At 43.3% G+C, this 12,855-nt stretch overlaps 1 long non-coding RNA gene and 1 pseudogene across 1 annotated transcript in view; one reads left to right on the forward strand and one right to left on the reverse strand.

The window, feature by feature from the left end:
- Window positions 1-1,055: 1,055 nt before the first annotated feature.
- LOC145504598 (uncharacterized) overlaps window positions 1,056-12,855 on the reverse strand; it is a 32,395-nt gene continuing 20,595 nt past the window's right edge. Inside the window, exons 2-3 of the long non-coding RNA XR_014052319.1 lie at window positions 11,298-11,690; window positions 1,056-5,033 (exon numbers count right to left, since the gene is read on the reverse strand). This is a non-coding gene — a long non-coding RNA (uncharacterized LOC145504598). The remainder of the gene's footprint in view (window positions 5,034-11,297; window positions 11,691-12,855) is intronic.
- LOC145507413 (PRAME family member 27 pseudogene) lies at window positions 7,133-10,041 on the forward strand (annotated as a pseudogene).

Genomic DNA, 12,855 nt, shown 5'->3' on the forward strand with positions numbered 1-12,855 from the left:
CATCTCTGGTTTGGGAGGATTCCACATGTATGGGGAGGCTGGACCCTTCTACCACAACTATTGAGCTTGTGCTCTAGAGCCTGGCAGCCACTACTGTTAAACCCAAGTGCCCTGGCTGCTATGCCTGTGCTCTGCAACAGAAGAGGCCACCACAGTGAGCGGCTTGTGCACCATAGCTAGAGAGTGGCCCCCACTCACCACAACTATGGAAAGAAAAAAAAATCCAGTTCAGTGGTGAGGACCTAGCAGAGCCAAAAATAAATAAATAAAATAAAATTTTGAAATAGAAATAAAAAAAGAGGTGTTTGTTATATGTCCTGCTACACTGATGATAAGACATGCTATACTACACTAGTCTTTCCTGATAAGACGACATAATGGGTTTTATAGAAATAATATCCATCTCTCATGACATTACCTACCTCGCCAAAGGATATGATTTTTCAATTGTGGCTTAGAAATGCTAAGACACTGGCACGTGCTTATATGATTTTAGCATTTTTCTAAAGGAATATTGATGATTTTATTGGGGACAGCTTGTTTAATACAAGAAAGATAACTACCCATTCATGACAGTCATGAGTTGGTGAGAACGAGAAACAGGCATATCTGCAGTATGATGACCCATTCCAGAACTGGGGGCCTTGACTTTGTAGCGAAGCCCTTTTCCAGCACACAGAAAGGCCAGGAACTGAGACTAGTGGACCCACCAGGGGGCCCATGAGGAATTATCATGTCCATGGTCATTACTTGAGTCAGCCATGAGGGCCCTGCCAAGAGCTCTTCACTCCAATGGCTCACTGGACACTGAGTATGTTCCCCTTTGTGTGTATTGACCCAGTGAAAGTCACAGAAATAAGCAATCAGGTAAGAGATGCTCTAGACAGAATAAAGGACTGGTGGGAATGTTTGGGTTTCAGATCACAGACAACTAACTGCCTTTTTAAAATTATTTATTAGTAGCTGGAGATTCCTGAGGTATAAACTGAGAAAACAATACAATATATCATGGAGGCATCAGTCGGTTTACACTGAGGGTCTCTTTATTTCTGACAATTTCTTTTATTTTAAATTTATTTATTTTAATTGGATGCCAATTACTTTACAATATCATGGTGGTTTTTGCCATACATGGATATGAACCAGCCATGGATGTACCTGTGTCCCTCCATCCTGAACCTCCCTCCCACCTCCCTCCCATCCCATCCCTCAAGGTTGTCCCAGTGCACCGGCTTTAAGAGGCCTGTTTCATGCATCAAACTTGGACTGGTCATCTATTTCACATACAGTAATATACATGTTTCAATGCTATTCTCTTAAGTCATCTCACCCTCGCCTTCTCCCACAGAGTCCAAAAATCTGTTCTTTACATCTGTGTCTCTTTTGCTGTCTTGCATATAGGGTTATCATTACCATCTTTCTAAATTCCATATATATGCGTTAATATACTGTGTTGGTGTTTTTCTTTCTGACTTACTTCTCTCTGTATAATAGGCTCCAGTTTCATCCACCTCATTAGAACTGACTCAAATCCATTCTTTTCTATAGCTGAGTAATATTTCATTGTGTATATGTACCACAACTTTCTTATCCATTCATCTGCTGATGGACATCTAGGTTGCTTCCATGTCCTAGCTATTGTAAACGGTGCTGCAATGCACACTGGGGTACACATGTCTCTTTCAATTCTGGCTTTTTCAGTGTGTATGCTCAGCCGTGGGATTGCTGGGTCATATGGCAGTTCTATTTCCAGTTTTTAAGGAATCTCCACACTGTTCTCCATAGTGGCTGTACTAGCTTGCATTCCCATCAACAGTGTAAGAGGGTTCCCTTTTCTCCACATCCTCTCCAGCATTTATTGTTTGTAGACTTTTTGATGGCAGGCATTCTGATTGGCATGAGATGGTACCTAATTGTGGTTTTGATTTGCATTTCTCTGATGAAGTGATGTTGAGTATCTTTTCATGTTTTTATTATCCATCTGTATGTCTTCTTTGGAGAAATGTCTGTTTAGTTCTTTGGTCCATTTTTTGATAGGGTAGTCAATTTTTCTGGTATTGAGCTGCATGAGCTGCTTGTATATTTTGGAGATTAATTCTTTGTCAGTTGTTTCATTTGCTACTATTTTCTCCCATTCTGAAGGCTGCCTTTTCACCTTGCTTATAGTTTCCTTTGTTGTGCAAAAACTTTTAAGTTTAATTAGGTCCCATTTGTTTATTTTTGCTTTTATTTCCATTACTCTGGGAGGTGGGTCATAGAGGATCTTGCTGTGATTTAGGGACTTAGGGACCATTGAAACATGTCACAAGCCCAAATTTACATCCAGAACCTTAAGTTCATGTTTCTGACTGTAAATACATGTCCCAGAAAGTCCCACCAACTCTCCTAGTCAGCATTTTCCAAAGCAGTTCTGCAAACCTTCTAAATCACCTGTGGGCTTCCCAGATGGCACAGTGGTAAAGAATCCACCTGCCAATGGAGGAGATGCAAGAGATGTGGCTTCAATTCCTGGGTTGGGAAGATCCACTGGAATAGGAAATGGCAACCCACTCCAGTATTCTTGCCTGGAGAATCTCATCAATTGAGGAGACTAGCGGCTACCATCCATGCAGTTGCAAAAGAGTTGGACACGACTGAGCATGCATGTACACACAAAAATCATCTTTCTTTTTCACATTCAGATTGAGCTGATGTCTGGAATCATGGGTCTCTGTTCCCTTCACCATACACCTGTGTCCTAGATTTCAGTTTTCAACTGCCCAGGAAAATGCTTTTGATAGATGCACCCAATTAGGCAGGTGAACAGCAGTGGTATAGAAAGGGCTCTTCATGATAGAATATATTATTGCTCCAGCAAGGACATGGACTGGAGCTAAGTCAGATGGCCCTTGGACCTCCAAAGGCCCTCATAGTCTCAATCTGCTCAACCTGAAGCCGGGCAAGTCTGCCCAATGAAGGGCTCCATGAGAGCTATAGGTTTCCCAAGGGGCAGGATAAAACTCTTCCTTTTAACTGAGCAGCCCAGCAGTGTGACTCAGAGGTTTCTCCAAGATGCCCATGGAGTGGAGGTCCCCACAGAGGGTAAAGGCCTTAGGCTGGAAGCAGTTGCTCAGGGCAGGCAGGGTGGCATCGAGTTGAAAGTCCATGATCCCACACCACTCTGAGTGTAGTTTCTGGAGGGTGGCTGCAAGTTTCTTCAGCAGAGCATGGAGGAGCCCGGGACTAAATTCAGTCATGGTGACACCACTCAGATTCAGGCCTTAGAGTTGACATATGTCCAGACCCTGGGCCAGATGGGTCAAATCTGATTCTGTAAGCCAGCAGTTAGTTACTGTGAGGTTTACCAGTGGGGTCTTCAGGCACCTGGGGAGAAAACATACAATTACATCCAAGAAACTAAGGTGGCAGGTGAGCTCAAAATTTTGAAAACTGCTAATCTTGGAAGAAAGTTCATCACACAAAAAAAGGGGTTCCCCTATTGATGAGAAAGTTAGTTGACAAGTGTTTTCTCTTTAAAGTGAAAGTGAAAGTACTGTTTGATTCTTTGCAACCCGACGGACTGACAGACTGTAGCCCACCAGGCTCCTCTGACCATGGAATTCTCCAGGCAAGAACACTGGAGTGGGTTGCCACTCCCTTCTCCAGGGGAATCTTCCAGACTCAGGGATCAAACTCCAGTCTCTTCCATCTCCAGCATTGGCAGGTGGATTCTTTACCACTAGTGCTACTTGGGAAGTCCATGGTTGATAACAGCAAAAAAAAAAAAAAAAGAAAGAAGTCACAATCAAATGTACATAAATAAGCAAAGGGTTAAACTGTGAAACATTCATTGTTGAATACTATATGTCAGCTGATACCAATGAGGACACATCTTTAAGACCTATCGTCAAGTGAAAATAAGCAAGATTATCAAAGCCACAATGGCATTTTCTACAAGAAAGATGAAAGCAGACATTTCTAGAAGGTGAACTACACTGAACTCTATGGAGGGGAATCTGGGATGAGGAGTTTCAGGGAAGATGCTTACTCTACATGTGTTATTGGGATATTTTACACTGATTGTTGTCCTGTCTTACTTGGGCAAATCCAGCAAAACCTGGAAAACATACGAGGTTTTCTTTCTTGTACAAATATATTGGCCACAAATGATATTTCTTCCATAACCAAATTTTTAATTATTGGTAGCCATCTAATGTTGACTTCTCTCCCAAATTTACATTTCAGGAAAATGTAACATTTGGTTATAAACTGATGGTAATGATTTCCATTCAACATGCAGTTATAAGCGCTTACTATCACACCAGGGTCCATGTTCAGTTGTCAGACCATAGGCTGGTAGAGAGACAGTCCCTGCCCTATGGGCCAATCTCTGCCAACAGGTGAGGTTGTCAAGGAATAAAAATGTAATACATGCTGTTATCATACTATCCAGCAATCTCACTCCTTGGTTCTCCCTGAATGAATTGGAATCTACATCCACACAAAAACATTCAGAATGTTTCTTTCTGTGCAACCAGTCCCCTCTCCCACCATGAGCCAGCTCAGAGCCTTCTCTGCAGCCCACCAATGTCTCCTCTTCTAGAACCTGGGGCCTGGCTGGAATGCTGGGGCAATTTCCAATGGCATCAACAGAAATCAAGGGCAGAAGCACACCTACAGGACTCTGGATCTCGGGGAGGGAGAGAATGAGGGGCTGAGACCAGGACCATCCCTGGGCCTGCAGTGCAGGTGAGCCCTATCCATCTATCAGGTGCAGAGTCAGGGGCCCGCTGGCTCAGGTGTGCTCACAAAGTCCTGTGTCCCTGCTCTTGAAAAGTCTCAGTTGCAGGACAGTTGCACCTGGCCTCGTGCAGGAGAGGACCCAGAACCCACCTGGGTCCAAAATCCACAAGGAGACCAGAGGCGTTTGGCAACTGGGGGTACATTTTGAGAGGGTTGTCCTCCTGGCCTCTTCCCTTCCCTTGAGTTCACAGTAGGTTTCTTTCCCTTCAAGTCCTCCTGGGTTTCTTGCACCTGGAAGTCTGGCCAGAGTCCTGTGTAGAGGAGGAACTGTGCTCAATATTCTATAATATTCCTTTAGAGGAAAAGATTCAACCTGTATGGGATGAAGAATGGATACATGTATATGGATAACTGAATCAATTACCTATACATCTGAAACTAACACCATGTTGTAAATCAAATATAATTCAATATGAAATAAAAATTAAATTAGGAAAAAGATGAACTGCATAGTAGTAAATTATATCCCAACAAAGATGTTACGTGGACATGAACTTGAGCAAACTCCAGGAGATGGTGAGGAACATAGAGGCCAGGCAAGCTGCAGTCCTTGGGGTCATGAACAGTCAGACACCATGGAGCCATTGAACAACAACAAAAGATGTTACATTTTTAAAATGATACAATTCACATTACTTTTTTGTTTCAGTTTTGGAAAACATGGGTTTTTGGTAATTCCAAAAGGTAAATCCAAGGTCTGGATCCAAGTTTGGCCTCCTACCTTGATTTCTGTGGTCATGTGATACCACACTTCACACTTGAGTCATTCTGCCAGTGGATGGCAGATAGAAAAGATTCAATACACCTTTAGGAATGCCCAGCTCCACAATGTCCAGCCCTCACCCTTACTTCTCACTGTGATTTTGACCTGACCTGCTTTAAATAACCCTGACTTAACTCTGGAGAACCAATCGCATCCCAAATTTCATTTCCTTTGCTTCCTGAATTAGCTCACAACCTCCTATGTTAACTACGTAACACCTAACTGACATTCTGATACAGGGACAACTTCGTGGTGCTTCTTTGGGGAATGACACAACTGTCTGGAAACTATTTCAATTCTGGAACAGTTTCATAATTTTGATATGGCCAAAGTTCCCTCAACAATGATACTTTTCATTTTGTTTTTATTTCTAATCTCAGAAACAGAAGCCCTTTTTTGTCTCTCTCAAGGCTGCAACTATTCCTGTTAGTGAAACTAAATCAAGATTTGTGGAGTGAGTCAATGAATTATTCTTTGAATCCATCCCTTCTCCATACTCTTTCCTGAATGAATAACTGATTCAACCACTTCACCTGTATATAGGCAAAGATCCAATCAGGATCGACCTGATAGACGCTCTGGAATCTAATCATGCATTTGTCTCTGATTGGGTGTTAATAGTTGGAAAGGGGGACGATGTGATTAGAAAGGCCTATAAAAACCTCAGGCATTGAAGAAGAGATGCAGAGATTTCTCCCTCTGGAGTGACTCCTGGGTTCTCCACCAGATCTGAGATCTGAGCACCCCACCAACCATAGTGCAGCTGGTAAGTTACCAACCTCATAAAAGGACACTGTCATCTTACCCACGGTCTGCAGATCTCAAATGGTGACAGGCAACTCTGGATGGAAGGGAAAGTTTTGCTTTTTTTTTTGAGTTTTTCTTTTTCTTTCTTTTCAGATGAACAGATTTAAGGCTTTGGTTTTGCCTCTCAGTTTACTGTTGCTATAATCCCCAGAATATTGATTAGGACTTTGGTTTATATCATTTTAAATATCTTAACCAAGCAGATATTCTTTTTAAGGAAAACGACCTACCTGTTTGAAATTTATTTCTTGACATTTAATATATTTTTTAATACTTTGTGCACAAATGGCATTCATCTTAGGGCTGTCTTCTTAATCTTTACCAGCCAGATTAACTGGGAACTGAAGAAGGAGGCTGCATTGGTCCACATGATAGCCCCCTTCCCAGAGTTATGGCCCTAAGTGATGGACTGAAAGTTTAACCTGCAAAAAGATGGGGATCAGGTTTCAGGTTCCTTGGTATCTGCTTCTCAGTGGGACATAATCCACAAAACAGTGGAAGGAGATGAACAGACTAGTGGTTACCTTTCTCCCTCCTCAGAACTTGTGGGATGCTTGTTCTGATGTCAGAAGAGGCAGAGCTATGGCATTGTGTCCACTGAGCTTAGAGTGGAACTGGGAAAACTTGAGGCTCTTCCTCCCCTGTCAGAGCAGTGACTTTGGCCCTGAGTTTGTTCCTCTGAATGCTGGGAAACAGACTAACGTGCGTTCATGCTTGGCCTGAGAAGTATGCCTTGTTCCCTGACAGTTTTCATAGGTTTCCTTTTGAAGCAGAGTCAGAATGAGTGTCCAGACCCCAATTAGACTCCTGGAACTAGCAGCAGGGAGCCTGCTGAAGGATGAAGCCTCGGCTATTGCTGCTCTGGAGTTTCTGCCCACTGAGCTCTTCCCGCCACTGTTCATGAAGGCCTTCTATGGGAGACACACAGAGACTCTGAAGGCCATGGTGCGAGCCTGGCCCTTTGTCCATCTGCCTCTGGGGGGCCTGATGCACATGCTTCACAAGGGAACTTTAGAAGCAAACCTAGATGGGCTTAATGCCTTGCTTACCCACAAGGTTCACCCAAGGTGAGTCTGATCCAGGTACACTGGCAAGTTTAAAGACTTCTCTGAAGAGACTGCTGGTGTCAGGGAGAGTGGATGGCCAAGGAATGAACCAGAGGCTTCTGATTATGCCAATGAAGAAACACAGAGACTTGGCCATAGTTGAGCTCACTTTGGGAAATGCTTTCAGGAAGTGTAGGAGAGCCTAAGATGCAGGGGAGCCTAGGAGAATATACCCCCATTTCCTCCCAGGGATGCTAAAGGTAGTGGAAATGGAAAAGCTGGGAGGATGGAAGGGGAAAAGGAGACAGAGGAAGGTGGGGCAGAGAGGGAAGAGGGCAAAGCAGCTGCTGATGTTAGAAGGGTGAAGTATAAGCACAAGTAGGAAATCTGAGTATTGCCTCAATTTGGAGACTGTGGTTTCATTCACTATGTATCTTAAACAATCCCACTCAATCTACTGTTTCCCCATAGGAGGTGCAAACTGCGGGTGCTGGATTTAAGGAATACTGGCCAGAACTTCTGGAGCATCTGGTCTGGAGACATGGACCGTGGGTCCTCAAGCTCACTGATGGCACCAGTGTCTGAGGACAGTTTAAGGAAAGCAAGACCCTTGGTTCCCTTGGAGGTGTTCATAGAACTTTGTCTCAAGGAAAGGACCATAGATGAATTCCTCACCTACCTCATCTGGTGGATGGCAGATAGAAAAGATTTGATACACCTGTGTTGTAAGAAGCTGATGATTGATTCAACGCCCATCAAAAACATTATGAAGTTTCTGCATTTGATGCCACTAGACAGTCTCCAGGAGGTGCAACTGAATTGCATCTGGCAGCTGTCCACCCTGAGCCTGTTTGCTCCTCTCCTGGGTCAGATGCACAGTGTACAGAGAACTCATTCTCTCCCCCATTCTTTTGTCTGCCTTTGAGGAGCAGGAGCAGCAAGTTGTCCAGTTTACCTCTCAGTTCCTCAAGCTGCACCACCTCCGGGATCTCTCTATGGAATGTCCCTCCTTCCTCAGTGGCCGTCTGGACCAGATACTCAGGTGAGACTGGCACCACTGACTGAGTAGAGTAACAGTGAACACCACACTAGCATGTTATTTGCATGTTCTCCTTTGCAGCTCTATCCTGAAGTGTGGTATCACATGACCACAGAAATCAAGGTAGGAGGCCACATTTAGATCCAGACTCTGGAAAGGGACACACTATTAAGCTGCTACAGATTGGGGAGTTCATATCTGCTGATGGAGGGTTTGTGATTTCTGCCTTAGGAAGGGGTATCTGTGTTCAGATGATTTAGGAATATAGGGCAGTGAAAGGAGGGGCTTGAGGAGGGGAGCCCACATTAGAACTTGAGCATTTTTAAAGAGAAGCTCTATACTCACTAGCTTTGGACCACAACGAGCCTGTCTCCTACTGCCTGTCTTCAAAAGATTGTTTTCTGCTCCATATATCTTAATAAAGATTCTGGAAATGATGGGAGCCAAAAGGATAGTAAAAAGCTGTAGGTGGTTTACAGATGATGCGGGGACATAAGTGAGCCCCTGCTAACAGTCAACCTCAGCTAAAGTTGTGGGTTTTGCCCAGGTTTGTTCTCTATTCATGTCAGAGGTGCCTTATCTGACCAAGAGATAAGGAAATCTTGGGACCAAGAAATGATTGAGAGAATTTTTTCTTCCTCCCCAATAAAACAATTCAGTGACGTCTACTCTTCATTGAGACAAGGTGTTAGGCTCTTCTATGAACTTATTATAGAAAATCCATTATCTTGATTCATCTTCTTAAAGAAGTGGAATATGTTGTACTCTGCTTGAGAGATGAGGAAAAGCATTTTCCATGTTCTGGGAATTTGAACCAGTCATACAGTGAAGGTGAAGGGACTCAGGCTAAAATGAGGCTGGACAACCTGGGTACTGACCTTCTGAAGGTGGTTAGAAAGATCTTGACTTTAGTCAAATCATTTGTCTCCCACCTGGAGGTCACTCGACTCCCTGATTTCTCAGAACTAATTTCTAGATTACTCCTCGGGTTCCTGAAGACCAGCTTGGAAAACCTTGCAATAATGCACTGCCTGCTTACAGAATCAGACTTGACCCATCTGTCCCAGTGTCCGAGCATCAGTCAGCTAAAGGGCCTGGATCTGAGTGGGGTCATTGTGACCAACTTTAGGCCTGCAATCCTTCAAATTCTGCTGGAGAAAGTAGCAGCCACTGTCCAGGAACTGGGCTTAGATGAGTGTGGAATCTTGGACTCCCAACTTGAGGCCATCCCGCCTGCCCTGAGCCGCTGCTTCCAGCTCCGGTCCTTCAGTCTGCAAGGGAACATCCTATCCATGGCTGCCATGGAGAAACTGCTGCTCCATACTGCTGGGCTGCCCAATTTAAGTGGAGAGTTTTATCCTGATCCTCGGGAGAGTTATAGCTCTCAAGAAGTTTTACTCCAAGGGAGACTTGCTCAGCTTCAAGCTGGGTTGAAGGAGATTCTGAAAGTCTTAGGACAGCCCAGGACCATCTGGCTTAGCTCCAGCCCCTTTCTTCACTGCAGTGATGACGTATTCTATCACATGGAGCCCATTACCTACCACTGCAATAGCCCTGCCAATTTGATGCCTCTATCAAAAGCTTTCTTGGAAACTAAAATGTAGGCTACAGTGGCATCGTATAGGAGCAGAGATCAGTGGTTTCTCACATCTGCTTACTTCAAGTGGGAAAAGCTAAGGTGATCCAGTAGAGGTGCAGGATTGCAGGGGGAAATGTTGGCTTGATGTGACTTTCGGGGCCATGTATCCTATAGAATTGTAAATGTGAACCTAAATTTCTTTGGGGGAAAAGGGCTTGAGATACTCTTGTTAGAGTCATACCTGAGTTGACTGAAATGTTGTTAAGGTTGTTAAGAAATGGTTACAAATAAAGAGATCCTCAGTGAAAACCAACTGCTGCCCTCCATGATTTATTATTCATTTTTTTAAGTTTTATACCTCAGAAATTTCCAGAAATTGACAAAAGAATAAAGCATTGAGTTGGCTATGATCCAAAACCTTACTGTTCTTGCCAGTTCTTTATTCTGTCTGGGGCATTTCTTACCTCTTTACTTATTTCTTTGGCTATTCAGTGGGTTAACATACACTGAATAGGAATATACTGTGTCCAATGAGCTATTGGAATGAATAGCTCTTGGCAGGGTCCTCACTGCTGATTCAAGCCATGATGGTGGCTATGAAAAGTCCTTGTGTTTCTCCTGGTGGGTCCATAATTCTCAGTTACAGGCATTTGTGTGTGCTCAGAATGGGTTTCACTAATTAAGGCAAAGTTTCCATTTGGGGAATGTGTCATCCACACTGCAGATAAACTAGAGACTCTGATCCTCACCAACTCATGCCTATCCTAAGTGGGTGCTGTTGTTGTTCAGTCACCCAGACGTGCCTAACTCTTTGCAACCCCATGGATTGCAGTATGCCAGGCCTCCCTGTCCCTCACCATCTCCCGAAGTTTGCCCAAGTTCAAGTCCATTGCATCAGTGATACCATCCAGCCAACTCATTCTCTGACACCCTCTTCTCTTTCTGTCCTCAATCTTTCCCAGCATCAGGGACTTTTCTAATGAGTTAGCTGTTCACATCAGATGACCAAAATACTTTTGAATTAAACTAGCTGTGGCAGGTAAAGGCATCCAAATTCCTTTCAGTAAAATATGAAAATAATACAAGCATGTACATTGATTTTATCATTTTTATACATGTTCTAAAATATTATAGCCTTTTGAGGGGCTAGATTGGTCATTAAGAGATTGACATTAATCACGTTACAATTCTCATCTCTCCCTATCAGGAAAGACTTGTATAAGAGGTTTTGACCTCAGCATATCAGGATACATAAGAAAATACCTGTTTTATACCACATACCACATATATCTCATAGTCATCCTTCCCTATCTTCACTTTCCATGGATTCAACCAACTACAGATGGTGTGGAACTATATTTCTTTTTGGAAATTATCTGCTTTTCAGTGGACAAGAGAAATTCATAGGCATGCTGTTTAACAGTCAATTGTATATATAGATACAAATTAGAAGGAATTTGTTATGGGGATGGGCTTGTATGATTACAGACATCAAGGAGTCCCACAGTCTAGCTGTAAGCTAGAGAACCAGCAAAGCTCGTGCCATAATTCAAGGAGGCTAAGTCTGAAATCCAATGGAACTCATGGTGTAACTCCAAGTCTGAGGCCAAAGGCATGAGAACCAGGGGTCACTGGTGTAAATCCCAGAGGCTGCAGTCTCAAAAGCCAGAAGTCCTAATGTTCATGGACAAAAAGAGAGAGAGGGAGACAATTAGACTACTTCTTCCATCTGAGCCCCCAAAGGATTGGATGACGCCTACCTATATTGTTGAGGGCAAATCTCCCCATTCAGTCTACCAGTTCAGATGCTAATATCTTTCAGAAACACTCTCACAGGTAATCTCTGTGGGATTAATGTTTGCTAGCTGTCTCGTTACCCCTTTGCACCATGAAGCTGACATATAAATTTACCCAACACAGTGGTCCTAAACAAAGTCCATCCAAAGCCCACTAAGAATTCACAGACTTGTGATATTGACTCTGGGGAAGAAGGAGATATAGGAGTGGAGGGATCTTAGGCAAGAGGAGGCTCAGTTTCCTCTAAAATGAAAATAATGATGCATGTCCAGTTTATAGGATTTTAGTAGGATTCAATGAGACGATGCTCCTTGAGGGCTTGGCCCAGGAGCTGGCAAATTTTTTCAAATATCATTGTCTTCCAGCCATAAGAATATGTGGATCTAAATATTTTGTAAAGAAGAAGCAAATTCTCACTTGTGCTTGCTGTGTGCTAAGTGACTTCAGTGGTGTCCAACTCTTTGCGACTCTATGGACAGTAGCCTGGCAGACTTTTCTGTGTGAGCTGGCATACAATAAGAGCTCAATAATGGAGTTCCTTTTCTTCTATTCCCCTCCTGGTGGACATCACCAGTATCTTCATCCCCCTAGCTAACCCTCTATTTGCTTCAAGAGGAGAAAAAAGAAAAAGAAGGAAGGACTCATTTACACGGGACCATCAATGAATCACGATTTACTCAAGCTGCTCTAGCAGCCAGTGCCAGGAGGGAGAGAAGGTGGGCCTAGTAGAGACTGGATTCATTTCTAATGATAGACATTCTGCACTTCAGGTCTCCTAGATTTAAGAAATCTCATGCTCTTATGTAAATGCTAGTTCAGCCAAACACTTGCACTTTGATATATATAAATATTAAAGGTATAACTGTTCTTTTGAAACTAGATATGTAATTTAGGGGTTTTTTTTTTACATGTTTAATTTGATTTGGAGCCTCAAACGAATGAGACTTACTTTAAAGATCAATGAGTGGTGGCGCTAGTGGTAAAGAACCCGCCTGCCAATGCAGGAGGCATGAGATGTGGGTTCGATCCCTGGGTCGGGAAG

This window comes from Giraffa tippelskirchi, chromosome 5, assembly GCF_054371585.1.
Source record: "Giraffa tippelskirchi isolate mGirTip1 chromosome 5, T2T-mGirTip1v1.2.pri, whole genome shotgun sequence".
NCBI lineage: Eukaryota > Metazoa > Chordata > Mammalia > Artiodactyla > Giraffidae > Giraffa > Giraffa tippelskirchi.